Raw genomic sequence first — 16,919 nt, 5'->3', positions numbered from 1 at the left:
ACTACTGTTAGGCCCCACATCTGGTACTCCCCCACTAGGACCTGGAATGGTGAAGAGTACAAGGTGAGCTACAAAGCTCATCAAGTAATAAACTGGAAAGAATAACTGAAGCTGAATCGAAGAATATCGATGCTGATAAAATACTTACTGAACTTGTACTGAGAGATATAATAATCATTGGATAGCATTTACAAGATGTAATGCACATAAACTGTAACTAAATGCAGGTATGCAACTTTGGCACGTAGGCCCACATAACTGTAATACATACCTAACTGATCTGTGTCCTGCAAACATAAAAAACTGTAAGCACATACTTTGGACAATATGCCCCTAGCTCCCTGATCGACATTAGGTGAGCGACACACAAACTGCAACTGAAAACTGGTGGGATCCCCGCGGACTAGCCGCCTGGCGCGCATAACGCAATGCTCACATACATGCTAGCACACAATATGTAGTGCTCCATAGAAAGTCATACTCAATGCTCATACCAATGTGTATGCACATAATCTCACAAAATAATGTTGATCATGTTATAATTAACTACTAAACATGGTATATGATTTTTACCAACCATATTGAGGCACAATTATTCTGATATTTCTGAGTATAGGCATGGCTTATTGGATTTTTATCATATCTTGGCATAAAAATTCAATATTTGAATTATTGAATATTTATATTAAATTTAAGACTTGCATTAAGAATTTATTGGAAGCCATTCGGATGCCATATGATACTATTTGGATGAAACAGCAGCCCATTTTTATGAAAAAAAATGGATTACAGCAAGCTCATTCGAATGGCAGAAACTCATTCGAATGATAGAGACTCATTAGAATGACAGAGGCTCATTTGAATGATAGATGATATATAACAAAGGCTATTCGGATCTGATCAATGACTCATTTGAATGACTCACAAATTCATTCGAATGAATTTTGACAACTTCCAACTTTTGAACTGGCAAAAAGTGACTCATTCGAATGCAACAGTTGTAACATCCCACATCGAGCGATAGGAAGGATCGGAACAACTTACCCTGATGGGCCTACACGAACTTCCCAGGGGGGTTACCCATCCCTGGATTACCCCAGGTCAAGCACACTTAACCTGGGAGTTCTTTGCCAACATTCAGCCCAAAAGGTATCCAGCTGGTGTTGTTTCCTTCCTTACACTATCCTCGATATATACTAACTTCTCTAGGCTCTTGGGGTATTACATTCTCCCCCCCTTGAGCACATGATGTCCTCGTCATGCCACCTTACAACCGGTCCCAGATCTCCCCCCGATGCATGGCCGATATGGGATTCGCCTAAGGTGCTTACACGCACCCCCCCTCGGGGACTCAGCCTCCTCGCTGAGGTTTTCCCCACCATCGCGCTTAGAGGCTCGAGGGTCGACTCTGATATCACCTATAACGACCCGATCGAGCGATAGGAAGGACCGGAACAACTTACCCTGATGGGCCTACGCAAACTTCCCAGGGGGGTCACCCATCCCTGGATTACCCCAGGTTAAGCACGCTTAACTTGGGAGTTCTTTGCCAACATTCAGCTCAAAAGGTATCCAGCTAGTGTTGTTTCCTTTCTTACATTATCCTCGATATATACTAACTTCTCTGCACTCTCGGGGTATTACATTCTCCCCCCTTAAGCACATGACGTCCTTGTCATGCGACCTTACAATCGGTCCCAGATCTCCCCCCTTGCATGGCCGATGTGGAATTCGCCTAAGGTGCCTACACGCACCCCCCATAGGAGTCTACACGCACCCCCCTCGGGACTCAGCCTCCTCACTGAGGTTTGCCCCACCACCGCGCTGCTTAAGGAGTTGAAGACCCAGTTGGAAGAGTTGATAGAGAAGGGTTTCAATCGACCCAGCTCGTCTCCTTGGGGTGCGATCATACTAGCCCTAATGCACCGGATCCCATCAGAACTCCAAAGTTAAGCGTACTTGGGCGAGAGCAGTACTAGGATGGGTGACCCCCTGGGAAGTCCTCGTGTTGCACCCATTCTTTTTGTGTAAGCACCTTAGGCGAATCCCACATCAGCCATGCAAAGGGAAGGAACTGGGCATATAAGTGCGGAGGGTGTTCTATATAGTGACGCGCATTTTGGGATTAAATCCTAGAGCGATAAAACCGGGGATTGGTTGCGACCTAAACCGGACAATACGTTGCTATGTGGACCCCGGCCATTACATAATGGTATCAGAGCCGACCCCCGAGCCTCTGAGTGCGGTGGTGGGGCAAACCTCAACGAGGACGCTGAGTCCCAAGGGGGGGTGCGTGTAAGCACCTTAGGCGAATCCCACATCGGCCATGCAAAGGGGGGGAACTGGGCATATAAGTGCGGAGGGTGTTCTACATAGTGATGCGCGTTTTGGGATTAAATCCTAGAGCGATAAAACCGGGGATTGGTTGCAACCTAAACCAGATAATACGTTGCTATGTGGACCCCGGCCGTTACAACAGTACCCTCATTTGAATGAATTTATGGGGTACTCACGAGTCATTTGAATGACAGAGAGACTCATTTGAATGCTAGACTATACAAAGCAACAACTTATTCAAATCTTCAAGGGCTCATTCGAATGACAGTCTCAAAACTTCAAAAATACATACGAATGATACGATAACACATGACTCATTCGAATAAAAAGCGACTCATTCGAATGACTGATACATTATAAGGGAAAAACTTACGATAGCACTGAAAACTCATTCGGATACTACTGAACTCATTCGAATGACTGGAAACTTATACAAAACGAAGCTTACGATAACAGAGACCATATCTTGAATCAAAACTTAGCATCACTACACCATTCCAAAAGAAATCTTGGGAGAACAATCCCAATTAATATAAAATAATATCAAGATGCATTAAATCAATCACTTATGAAAGAAAACGATGTAAAGGATTATGCATAGCTTAACATAATTCACTGGGTAATAATATATCCATGAGAATATATATATATACTTGAACATACCATCTGCTTAAACTGGGAACCCAAAACAAAGAGTCTTGGTATTCTGAGATCACTGCTAATATGATTTGAAGATCATATTTAAAAGATTCACTATAAAGAATCCCACATAACTTCCTCATGCACTCACTGCTCTACGCATACATATATATATACACTGGAATTGATATAAATCTGAGAACTCAATGGAACGCTGGAATAAACTGAGGACAAACTATTATGAATCTGTAATGAAAGGAATTACAGATAGGATACTTGCCTTATGTTAACTCTGATCGGATCAACGATTGCAACGAAAATCTTCCTAAGCAAAGACTTAAACCCACTGTTGGCTCCTGCTTTCTGTTCTTGCAGCGTGAAGAACATATGGCTACGATCAAATATATATATATATATAAACAGCCCTAAGTCCATCTCACATTCCCATTATAACTTGGAGACTTCTAAGCCCAAGCCTTCTCGCACCTGGACTCTTAATCTCATAATAACTCTTATTAACTAATTAAATAAATAACAACTTCTTAAATGACCCTCAAGTCCTTGCATTTAATTTCAACACTAAATAAAGAATTAAATGTTGATCTCTCAATTAAAAATATTCTAAATTGCCACATTGAAAATTAAATGGCAAGTTCTCTTAATTAATTACTTCAATAATTAATTAACTAATTCTGAATAAATACTATGCCCTCTAACGGGTCGTTACAACATAAATATTTATTTTTCCTTAATTCCTCAATATTCCATAATGACTTCAAACACCAATATTAATAATCATTATTTATTTCTCAATTTTCGGGATGTTACATATATACTATTCAAAAATATACAATGAGATTTGTTTGCCACTTCACTGCATGAACTGGGCCTTCACTAGAGTGTAGAACCTGGAGACCAAATAAATTTATCAAGTTAGGAACCAAAAAATTTGCAAAGAACTTTTAATTGGATCCTTTTAGATGAGAGACAAACTAGGCATCTAGAAAAAACCTGGTCACGGTAGCCAATCCAATTCTTCAAATCCTCCGGAAGATTTTTGTTACATAATCTGGATCTGAAGAAATTACCTTTATTGGATGTAAAAAATGAACCCTCTCTTTGACCTCTAAACCTCAGTGGAAGGAAATTTCATACAAAATTTAGGCACAAGCGTTTTGATGGTTTGAACACCATGGAACGTTTCATCCTTAATAAAGCCCTAAAATGCTAGAGTGAGATGCTGTAACAAGAGTATTGCCACAAATTCTACCCTCATGTTGATGTTTTGTTGCATGCTGATTTTTATTTCAATGTATTAGTCAAATCCAACTGATAGAGCCATAGTAAATGTTAAGATACGAGACAACATTGTTTTGGAAAAGTTCTTTGTGAATTAAATAGGGACAAGAATAGAGAGAAAAAATTATAGAAGCCATCAAGCACAACTCACTTATAGCTCATTAGCAACATCTCCAAATTTTATCTGAAATAAATATCATGAGGAGGTATGGCTTTGAACTCATATCTTTTTTCTACTCAAAAGGAGAAAGTGATAAACTCTTCCAGGATTATTTGGATACCTTCTATTCTAATGTGCTTGAATCTATAAAAAGTGGTTAAAAAATGACAATTCATCTTCAAAAAATGAAAGCAGAAACAGCTACATAAGTTGTAAATAAATTTTCATACACCAGAAAAATCAAGCCTCACCAAGTTGCTTTAAATCACGAAGTCTGCAATATGAAGAAAATCAACAAGTTATTAGATAACGCTTCAAGTAGAAAGAAACAACCATTAACGAGCACAATACGAAAAACTAGGATAAAAAAACTTTTATAGTTGTAAAAATCAGACTTGCCTCTGAAACTGTTCTGTATCAATGAACTTCAGAGACCAGAAATACAATCAAGTTTTCTACTTAATAATTGTTTGAAAATTCTCAAACGAGTATATAAGCATCAATTATGAATAGAAATTACATTAGACCTTTATCTGTCTTTAAATATTGAACTAATAATAAGAAATTCACCTAAATTACAAAAGATATTTGCAAAGAAAGAAGAAGAAATTAGGTTATAAACCATAAACAATATCTTGCAAAATTCAAAGCTCATGCACGCAAAGCCGCTCACAAAACATCTCAAGCAGATTAGCCTTCATAAAAAGCATTAAGGTTCAAGTTTAAATTGGAAAGTAAGTTAAGACTCTTCCTGTTTATCTTCACAGATTTTATTTCTTACGCATGAAGCAAATCCATAACCTCCACCGAATTCTAAATTTCTGAATTTAAATGCCTCCAAACCAACTACCAACGCAACCAAACAAAATATCTTAGTTCAATTCAAATATTTGAGTATTCCAACGGACAACTATATTTGAACTTATGCAGAAGTGTTTACATATTCGCAATCCAAAATCATCCAACCGGAAGTACAAAACTCTGTTGTGAGTTGAACAAAATACAAACTAGCAAGCTCCAAGCAACTCTAGATGTCTGCTTGATGTATGAATCAAAAACACAATTATCTCGGACAATTTCGAAAAAGCACACATAAAGAAAGAACAAGAAATATAAGATAATTACTGGATCGAGTGAGATGTTACCGTGCATGTTATCGTGGATGAGATGTTAGTCTCCATTAATGTCACGTAGCTCTAGCTCGGGAGGTCCTCGTTGTATGAAGCTCCCATTCTTCACTCACTTACATGAAACACTTTCAGTAGCAGAGAGACTTAGGGTTTTCAACCTATTCGAATCCAAGAACACAAGAGAGAAGTGATAGGTACAAATTTTATGCGTGAAAGAGGGAGGAGGGTTCCATGTTATAAAGAATTGCTGAAGCGAGTGTGCTGAGGAGGCGGAGGCGACGGAGAAGAGCCCGTGATGGAGTTGGAGATGGCGGCGGTGTTGAGGTGGCAGAGGAGTTGAGGCAGTAGAAGCGATAGAGGGAGGTGGGTGGGAGTGAAGGGGAAATAGATTTGGGAATTAGGGATTGGGGGAAAATAGATTTGGGAATGCAGGGGGAAAAGGTGAGGCAACTCTAGCTGTAATACCCCGGAACTTGATATAAAGCTTGGATGTTGTAATGAAAATTATAATAGCAAAATGAATGGTATTTTGATTCAAGGCATTAACGTAAAAAATGAAGGATTGAAATAATGAACTTTACCCTAAAGTCTTATGAAGGCATGACTTGGAGGAATAGGATTGGATTTAGAAAGATAAGGTAATAATGAGCTTTTACCCTAAAGTCTTATGGTGGCATGACTTGGAAGAATGAGATTGGCTTTGGAAAAGAGAGATAATTGTCATAATAGATTCTTATCCTAAAAGTCACGTGGAGGTGTAATTTGGAGGCTTGGGATTGGAAGGAAATGGAAATTAAAGGTAATCCAAAGGGATAATTCAAGGGTTGTAATGACGACTTGGGAAGAAAAAAATGGGGTAACTTAAAAGCTAAGAGATAATGTAGTAATGATGGCTTGAGGAGAAAAATGTAGTAACTTAAAAGCTAAGGGATAATGTAGTAATGATGGCTTGAGGAGAAAAATGTGTAATTTAAGAGGAAAGTAATATCTAGAGATATGGATGCTTTGAAAGCTTATATAAAGGGGGGGGGGGAGACCTACATGGGAGTGAAGTATAACAAGTGTGGTGAGTACACTAAGCAAAACAAGAGGAGAAAGAATCAAAGAAAGCAAGGAAGAGGAAGGGTGGAGACATCTCATCAGAAATCATCCGAAATAGTGAGAAAATTGAAGAGGTAAGTTGATTCTCTTTCCATAGGGTCGTAGAGCACGAAAAGGGAAGTCCGTAGGTTCAAACGGAGAGTGAATCTAATAAAAAATGAGCAAGTTATAACATTTTTAATTTTCAGTTGCAGAATCCGTAACAGGGAGGAAGATGACGCGTGGCCACTCTTCTGGAGGCGCGTCTGGCCTCCATTTGACCTGAAATTTTCACCATAATTCTTCTATTTTAATTATCTACAACCCCATATAAAAATATTTAAGTTTTGGTTCACTGAAATGCGTGATTTCTGCAGAAATAGCCCCTAGTGCTCGAAATCGAGCTGTGAACAGTGCTATCGAAGGGAAAACGATCAAGGTGAGTGATTCCCACATGTTTTATGAAACTTTGAGCATTTGTTGCTTCACTTGTGTGTGGATGTTGGCGTGCATAACATGCCTTTGTGGCTTACACGTCTTATTTTCCCTTGGCTATGCATATTCCTTCTACTTTGTCATATATCATGTTTGTGTTGGTGACTGTGGCTAGTTGTTAAGCCATCATGGAAGAACTCGTGCTCTTACGGTGAGCCAGGGGTGACTATGATGACCACGGGGTGATTGCAACACCCTGGCATTGCTACCACAGGGGTGGATTTCATAATAGCATTATTGCATTTGCACGCACATATATTTTCTTTTCTGATTCACTCACTTAGATGTAATTGTCTAACTCGGGTGTTTCATACCCCTGGGACATTCAATGTCCCAGCTTTATTAGAAATATCAAGTGTTTCAGGTTCCAAATCAAAGCGTGGGTAAGGAGGTGGAGCTTAGCTAGCTTTGGGATTTTGGTTTCATTATGTACCCTTGTAGCCTAAGTAATGTATTGTGAATAGCAGCTAGGGTACTCAGGGTTGTAACAAGTGTGTGTATGTGGGTGTCCTATATCTATACCTACAATGATGTGTTGAGTCATTTTTGGAATATTGGAAGTCATGAGCATTTCTTGTTCTTGGAAATAAAATCTAATGGAAACCCCCTTGTCTAGCTTTGATTAAACTTTCAGGTTCGATCCAATGCTTCCGTTGATAAGGGTTTCCAATAACGTTCGAGATCATTATTAGCATAAAATGAATATCTTAATGCTTCTTTGTGTAATTGGAAAGTGGGGTGTTACACCGGCCAAATATTTTGGTTTTTTTATTTTTTTAAATATTAAATTGTTAATTAATAAAAATTAAAATAATTTATAAAAATAATATTAATAATTATTTGATTGATAAAATAAAATAATTTAAGATTATGATAATTGATCAAATAATTTAAATGATTGTATTAAATTAATAATTATTTAAAAATAAAATTATATTATAAATAAATCTAATAATTATAATAAATTAGTTTGATAAATTGTATTCTTTTTAATATGTTGATATTTTTTTAATATATTATATTATCAATAAATAACTAATGCTCAATTATCATAGTTTAATAATTATATTTGTTCATTTATAGAAAAATATAATTATATTAAGAATTGCTTATATAAGTATTAGTTAAATTTTAATAATTTTATTATTATTTTATGGTTCAAATTAAAAATTGTAGTTATTAACGACGGAAAAATGGTATATTAACAACTACTTATTTTGCCTGTCGTTAAAAGTTATTTTATAATGATGAGATTTATATTTAGTCATTAATAATACTACATTAACGACCAAAACTAATGTCGTCGTTAATTTTTGGTTGTTAATGCCTGTTTTTGTTGTATTGAATAAGATAAGAGCTTATGCTTATCAATCTCTTAACGACTTGACTAGCATCGATCTCTCAATCCATACCCATCATGCTAAGTTTACCTCAGATTCTGGCACCCATCTTCTGGAGCACCTACTGCCACCCTCCAAGTAAATTGAGACCTCACGTCTCCCCTTGCATACCCACGTATGCATACAGTCACTACACACAGCTCGTCCTTTCAACACATCTTACTTAGGCTCCCAAGACTTTAGAATTTCAACCCGGGGCCTCTACGTCACTCGCCACGCCCCTGCATACTCGACATCCAAAGTTGGCATTTCTTGTGTGCTTATAACCCATGGATGTCCTGTTGCCACAAACTCATCGCCCTCGGCCCACATACCCATTCAGATCCCTCATTGGGTGACCTTCTCGCCTCCTAAACAAGGATCTCATGACCCTAGGCGTCATCCCCAACCCCAAGCATCACAACGAGGGTCTATTCACCTCTTATCTCCCGACTTTAGGCGTCCCACTAGGCCTCAAGCGTCATAATGAAAGTTTAATTGGCCCCTCATCATTATTCACATGAATGATCTCTTAGCTCCTCACAACAAGGACTACTAATCCTATGGCTTCCACACTCACGTCAACACATGCCTAACTCATACATTCCCACTCTGAATCCCTCTGAATCTCAACTCGACTCGCTAGGGTTTTTTTTCATCTCATTCTAAGCCCACTAGGATCCATTTGCTACACACATATCCTTCCTTAGGATAGACTCATTTCATCTTGAAAACAGGTAGGGCCCACTCATACCCTAGGCACATCCTCTCTGGGATCATAACGATACTCTCACATCATATCGTATACATATAGCAGGCATACATCATACACGACTCCCCTCAGAGTCCTTATTACAAGTAACCTTACTCCCTTCCTAGAGCTTGTCACATGGCCCATTAACGACTCATCTCCTTAAACTTCGAGCTAAATCCCACTTTAGCTCATTCTATGTCAAGCGCACAAACCTTACTACACCACTTCCAAGGGAAACTTCTATTCCCTCATATATGCTTGGCCAATCCCTAACATAGGGATGCTCCACTAATCCCCTCCCGGATTAGTTATGCCTCAGGCTCTCCTTACTCCTTCATGACTCTTATCATGACTTGGCTTTATGTCCCTACACGAGCCTCAACACATCAATCTCAAGGAATCCTTATCCTAAGAACACTTATTATCCCCAAATTCCCAAATTCAGGTTTCTTAACACCACACCCACACTTGGGTCTTTGGTTCTTCATTGCCTCGACCTGTATACTTCTTACGGATATATCATTTCAACCCATGGTATTTTCCTATTCCTATAACGGGAATATCCGAGTATACCATTCAAATCATCACATGCCTCACCACATTGACCCAATCTGAAGGGTTCTCAGACCATATGTCCTTACTTTCGAGGCCATTGCATTAACTCTCATTTGAATCTCAAAATTACAAACAACCGTTCCCGACCCCATCTCAACAGTTAAGACATTCTGACTTACATCAAACTTATGCCAGACAATCCCCAACTCATTACTTTGGCAATTTCACTCACATCAATCACTTAATTGACCATACATAACACCACTAACACGCTAGCTTTTCCCACTCATACTGCTAGCCATGCTCTGATACCAACTGTAAAGACCCGCTCCCACCTATGAGTGCCACCGGTAAATAATCGACCAGTTACTCACACACAACATCGAACTAATGAAGAGATGGACTATGTTTCATCGGGAAACGTCCTAGGTGGGGACTAGGCTTCGTCCTTCCCTTCGCTCCACTCGAGGAGTGGGTCCCAAAACATAAAAAAAAAAAAAAAAAACATAACAGATGGGACCCGAAACTCGAGTGAGCTTCACATTTCTTCAACTCGTCTCACCACAAGCCAAAGGTGGACCCAGGCATGAAACTAGTACATCAAATATCTGCTGAGTACTGGGGATTTATCGAAAGTACCTCTTTGATTCTTACCTGATCCTAAAACTTGGCTCCACCAAGCAAGCCACTAACAACCAGAAGTCTACACAATCATATACTACATTATACCGATTACAACAAACTGGATACCATCCAGTGCCCAATAACATACACATTTATCCACAAGGATATATATATACATACCACCACCTGAACACATATAAGAGATAATACGATTCACAATACATGCAACAACACTAGTCGCTAAAATCTCATGAGTCACAATGACTCAGTAAGGGTGCAAATGAATGTAAACAAGATAATATATGAGATGCAATGACAAATAAGTATGCATGAATGGTGAGACATCATTGCCCTTTGAACCCATCTATTCGAGGCATTAACCTCCCAAATTACCCCTACCCTAGTATGCATCTAGTCTCTCCCATAGCCATAGGACTCCACTAGACCATCTATAGAACATGCACAACACACAACTGCACATAACATATACTTAACCATATTATCAAACATTCGCAAGGCCGTCGCCCTTGGGCCGTCTCGTACCTGGCTTGAAGCGTTATCTCTACCACGGGCAAGAACGCTAGGCCAAACTTCAAACTCTTCTAGGATCACCGCCTCCTCGATCGACCCTAGACTCAAATCACAAAACCCAATAACAAAATTTAAACAAGGATCTATGTTTTTGCTATACACCGCAAAATCACTCATCAATAACTTCTAATAAACCCCAACTGCGGGCATAATCCAACCAACTCTTCATATTATATTATTCCACAACATCTCACATAATGCAAATTAAATGAAAAGAAATTATTAATTTACCTTTAGTCATTTTGGAGGAGAAATTTTAAAAAATGCCCATACCGGCGTTGCCTCTCGAGCCGCCACATCTTGCCTAAATTTCCATTTTTGGGCTTCCAGCATGCTCCTCGAGCCTTAATTTAATTTTTAGATTTTTTTCAAATTTCTAGAATTTTCTAGCTATTTTTTTCCTTATTTTCTCCATTTTCCCTTTATTTTATTTTTTTTTTCTCATTTCTCTTTCTTCTTCGCATCTTCTTCTTCCTCGCAATGCTGCTCCCACACACACCAGCCTTCGGCCAACCACCTCGCCTCCGCCATCCCTTAGTGCTGCCAGCACCACCGCCAACTATCGCCAAATGCCCTGCTACTGTCGCCGACCACCGCAAGCCACGTCGGCTCGGCCTTCTACGCGCAACCAGCTGCGCGTTGTTTGCTACTGCTGCTGCAACTGCAGAGCCTCCCGTCGCCTCCAGCCACCATCACCGGCTCAAAGCGGCTTCTAAACACTGCTCGCCGTCGCTGGACCCTCCATGTTGCTGTTGCCAGCCTCCCTCGCTTGCTGCTCGTTTCATCGTCGACCATGGCAGCTACTGCCATGGCCGATCATCCCTTTCCCTCATTACTCTCTCTCTCTCTCTCTCGCGAGCTCTCTTCCATTCTCTCGATCTGATTCTCCCTCTCGCGAGCTATCTCTCGATCTCTCCCACTGTTTCAAATCCAAAGAAAAGGCCATTGTTGGAGCTTGGGCATCCAATGCCTATATATATATATATTACACATAATATATATTATTTACACTTAATTAAACACATTTAATTACACCATAAGACACATAATTATTTAATAATTACGCATCAACCCTACTAATACTCCATAATTCCACTTAGGGAGTTTTAATAATCTCATTTAGACCCTCTAAGGTCTTAAATAAATGCCCTCAAGACACTAAAAATCTTGATTTTCCAAAATTAATAATTGATCATTACTTGATAAAATCGATCTCATCCTTGTGCCTTCACAGGATCTTATCTCAACTTGAGAACACTTTAGGGTTGACTTATTCATAAAATCGGGCCACCCTTCGGGCCCCTCTGACTTACCGGTGATTTCCCTATTGGCCCTCATGAACATTCGGTTTAGCCAATAATTTAAGCTTATATAATAGCGGCACTGAAAACTATTCCCGATCTGGCTTCTTTCAACGTCATTAGTCTCATCTCGAAACGCTCACCAATCCCTTGTCCCATTTCCTGGACATCCAAGTCCCGAGGCATTCCCTGTCGTCGATTTGGTAATTTGTTAATTCATTTCTCGAAACTAACCTTAGGGCCCGCCGGACCGCTCACTATCCAAATTACGCTCCTCCTCTAGGGCACCGTCATTTCATTTCAGGCTTCTCTCTCAAAGAGCATTCTTGGAAACTTCTCTTATTTTCTAACACCGGTAACACAGGGTGTTACAATCAGCTATGGATACATAGGGGTTGCACATTGATTAAAATGTTTTAATTTCTATTTAAAAACATTTGATGAGATGGGGATGCACAAATATCGAGACCCAAGAAACTATTATGTGAGGGAATCGGTATTCAACTGTGCAGACTTGTCAGCGTGATGGTATGATTTAACTATGTTCAATTGCCAAGAAACTATTATGTGATACATTGGACTGGGAGCCGAAGTAAAATATTTGGGTCGTACATAAGATATACTGGACAATAGTTGTCCACTTATTGAATTTATTATTCTAAGAATTTATTATGTGAGGAGTAATAAATTTAATAAGAATCCAAATACCAACGTGAATTCGCTTTTTCCTTTAATGGAAGTAAGGAATTTGAAAAATTTAGTGGGAGGTACTGTTTGATTTAAAGACCAAAATCAAATTAAGAAAAAACAAGATATCTAATAATCTACTTATTTTCTGCAGATACATCAAATGGCTTTCCTAAACTCACTTTCTAAATTTTTTGACACGAATCGGCTAACTGGACCAAATTTTAATAACTGGCTTCTAAATTTAAAACTGATTACAAACTTGGAGAAAATCACATATGTTTTGGAAGCGCCTATCCCTGAGCCAACCGTTGAACACATTACTCAGGAGGAACAAGATACACTCCATGAGTGGCAAGAGGATGATCTTATTGCTAAGAGTTGCATCTTGCTTATTATGAGTCAAGAGTTACAGCAGCAGCATAATAAGATGCCGAATACGTATTTGATTATTGCTCATTTAGAAGAGTTGTATGGTGAGCAAAGTTGTAGTGCTAGATATGAGATATCTAAAGCAATCTTTCGAGCAAAGATGTCTCCTTGAGGATCAGTTGGAGACCATGTTCTCAAAATGATCTCTTGGATGGATAAACTAAATGAATTAGATGCTCCAATGCATCAATATCTTCAAATAGATGCGATTCTTCAGTCTTTGCCAGATTCATATGGGAGCTTTATTTTAAACTTCTATATGAACAAGATTGAGTGTACTCCAGCAGAGCTAATGAATATGCTACTAACGGCCTAGGGAAACATGAAAACAGGCATTGTGATGGCTGTGTCCTCTTCTAGTAAGACCAGAAAAGGAAAAGGGAAAAAGAAGGCCACCCAAGCAACTAAAGTGATTGAAAAGAAGAAGGGAAAAATTGTTTCTAAAGGGAAATGTTTCCATTGTGGCAAAGATGGGCATTGGAAGAGGAACTGTAAAGATTACCTTAGTTCCTTGAAGAAGGAAGCGATAGGTATGATGATAGTTTATGAGTATTTTTTCATTGCCTATTCTTCTACTTTATGGATTCTAGATTCTGGAGTGACAACTCATATTTGTGCATTTATACAGGATCTGGAACAAAGTAAAAGGCTCGCAAATGATGAGATTGTGCTAAAAGTGGCAAACGGGGCAAGAGTTGCAGCCACAGTTATTGGCACTATTTCTTTATTTTTATCGCATAAACATAATTTAGTTTTGAACAATTGTGTATGTGTACCTGGAGCTTTTAAGAACATTATTTCTATTCTTGTATTGGTGAAAGAAAATTATGAATTTTCTTTTAAGAATAATGTTTGTGAAATTTATTTTAGAAATAAATTAATTGCTACTGGTAATTTTGTCAGTGGTCTTTACATTTTGAATGTGACTGGTAAACATCTGCATGTGTCAAATAATAATAAGAGACCACGTGATAACCCAAATTCTAAAATTCTGTGGCATCACAGATTAGGTCATATAGGGGATAACAGAATCATTAAGTTGGAAAAGGATGGGTTTCTGGGCCCATTAGGTTCTGAACCATATCCAACCTGTGAATCTTGTATCCTTGGTAAGATGACTAGATTGCCTTTTACTGGGCAAGGTATAAGGGTCACAGAATTTTTAGGACTTATACATTCGGATGCATGTGGGCCTATTAATGTAATAGCCCGAGGAGGTTATCAATACTTCATAACTTTTACAGATAATATGTCTAGATATGGATATGTTTATCTCATGAGACATAAATCTGAATCTTTTGAAATGTTCAAAGATTTCAAATCTGAAGTAGAAAATTAAACTGGTAAAAAGATAAAGGCCTTACGATCAGATCGTGAAAGCGAGTATCTTAGTAATGAGTTTGAAGATTTTCTTAAGGTCTCAGGTATTATTTCACAATGGACCCCACCAGGAATGCCTCAACTAAATGGAGTTTTAGAGAGGAGGAATTGGACTTTATTAGATATGGTCCGAAGTATGTTAAGTTGTACAAACTTACCTTTGTTTCTGTGGGGACACGCCCTTCTTACTGCAACATATATCCTAAATAGAGTTCCTTCCAAGTCAATTCCTATAACACCACATGAGATATGGTTTGATAGGAAACCCAATCTTAAACATGCTAAGATTTGGGGATGTACAGCTTTTGTGAAAAAGCTTAAATTAGAAAAACTTGAGACACGGTCTTTAAAAGATAGTTTCGTAGGTTATCCTAAGGATTCCTTAAGGATACGAGTTCTACATTCCTGAACTGCAACAAATTGTTGTTAGCAGAAATGCCATTTTTCTTGAAAAAGAGTTTATTCAAGAAAGAGGCAATGAAAGGAAAATAGAACTTGGCGAAGGGTTCACCGAGCCTGAAGCTATGCCACGAGACGTCCAAGTATCAATTGAGGAGCCAGGGCCGAGTGTTGCACCTCCCATAAGAAGAAGTGAGAGGATACCTCATCAACCGGAGAGATATGGTTTCCTAAATGAACAAGAGTTATTCCTTGTAAGAGACAATGATCACTCAGATGATCCTACCACTTACCAAGAGGCGATATCAGATATCGACTCAAATAAATGGCTAGAAGCTATGAAATCTAAAATGGATTCCATGTATGAGAACTAGGTCTGGACTCTTGTAGATCCACCAGAAGGTATAGTACCTATTGGATGTAAATGGGTCTTCAAGAAGAAGATAGGTTTAGATGGAAAGGTAGAGACCTATAAAGCAAGACTTGTGGCAGAAGGTTATCGTCAAAGGCAAGGTATTGACTATGAGGAAACCTTTTCTCCAGTCGTCATGCTTAAATCCATTAGAATTTTACTAACCATTGTTGCTCATTATGACTATGAGATTTGGGAAATGGATGTGAAGACAGCCTTCTTGAATGATTATATAGATCAGGATATCTATATGGAGCAACCTGAAGACTTCACACCCAAAGATAACGCAGGGAAGGTATGTAAGTTTAAGAGATCCATTTATGGTCTTAAGTAAGCATCCAGAAGTTGGAACATCCGTTTTAATGATGAAGTCAAATCGTTTGATTTCATCAAAAACATTGATGAACCATGTGTTTATAAAAAGGTTAGTCGGAGTGCAATAGCATTTTTGGTCTTATATGTTGATGATATATTACTTGTTGGGAATAATATAGGATTGTTATCAACAACAAAGGTATGGTTGTCAAGTAAGATCTCCATGAAAGTTTTGGGAGAAGCAGCCTATATTCTCGGCATACGGATCTATAGAGATAGAACCAAGAGATTGATAGAACCCTCTCAAAGTAAGTACATAGAAAGAGTGTTGAAGAGGTTCAACATGTTGGATTCCAAAAGAGGACTGCTGCCCTTTAGACATGGAATCCACCTCTCTCGTGATATGTGCCCCAAGACATAAGAAGAGAGAGAACGCATGTTTAGGATTCCTTATGCTTCAACAATAGGAAGCCTAATGTATGCGATGCTATGTACTAGGCCTGATATTGCTTATGTTATATATAATACCCCATATTTTCATGAAGTTGCCACGTATTTTAAGTGAGTTTAAAATATCGAAAAATATGCTTGAAATGGCAACAAGTGACCGAATTAGTCATAGGGAGTACCCTAGAGCTTAGATACCTAAGGTTAAAGGTATATTTTTGACGAGAGTCTCGAGGCGAGATTTATAACATTGAAAGAAATAAAATCAGAAATGATTTTCGGTTAAGCTAAGTTGTAGCCTAAAAAGACCGAATGATGGTAAGGGACTTCCAAAAAATCGTATATATTGAGTAATTTTGAGTTATTAATTTTGGGATTTTAAGTATCTCGATAAATTTGATGTTTGAGGGTGTAATTGTAATTAGAGAATTATTCAAACAAAATAAGAATAAAATTAAGAGCTTATGTGGTAAAATATTGAAGTTGAGGACTTGAAATAAGGG

General features: G+C 38.4%; 1 non-coding gene across 1 annotated transcript; it reads left to right on the top strand.

Annotated features, from left to right (window-relative positions):
* Positions 1 to 1,898: 1,898 nt before the first annotated feature.
* Positions 1,899 to 2,017, top strand: LOC127793602 (5S ribosomal RNA). Its single transcript, XR_008021447.1, has one exon. It is a non-coding gene; the product is annotated as a 5S ribosomal RNA (ribosomal RNA).
* The last annotated feature ends 14,902 nt before the right edge of the window (positions 2,018 to 16,919 follow it).

The sequence above is a fragment of the Diospyros lotus genome, chromosome 1 (genome assembly GCF_014633365.1).
Source record: "Diospyros lotus cultivar Yz01 chromosome 1, ASM1463336v1, whole genome shotgun sequence".
Lineage (NCBI taxonomy): Eukaryota > Viridiplantae > Streptophyta > Magnoliopsida > Ericales > Ebenaceae > Diospyros > Diospyros lotus.
The sequence above is the reverse complement of the archived record's forward strand: the minus strand, read 5'-3'. Positions and strand labels throughout refer to the sequence as shown.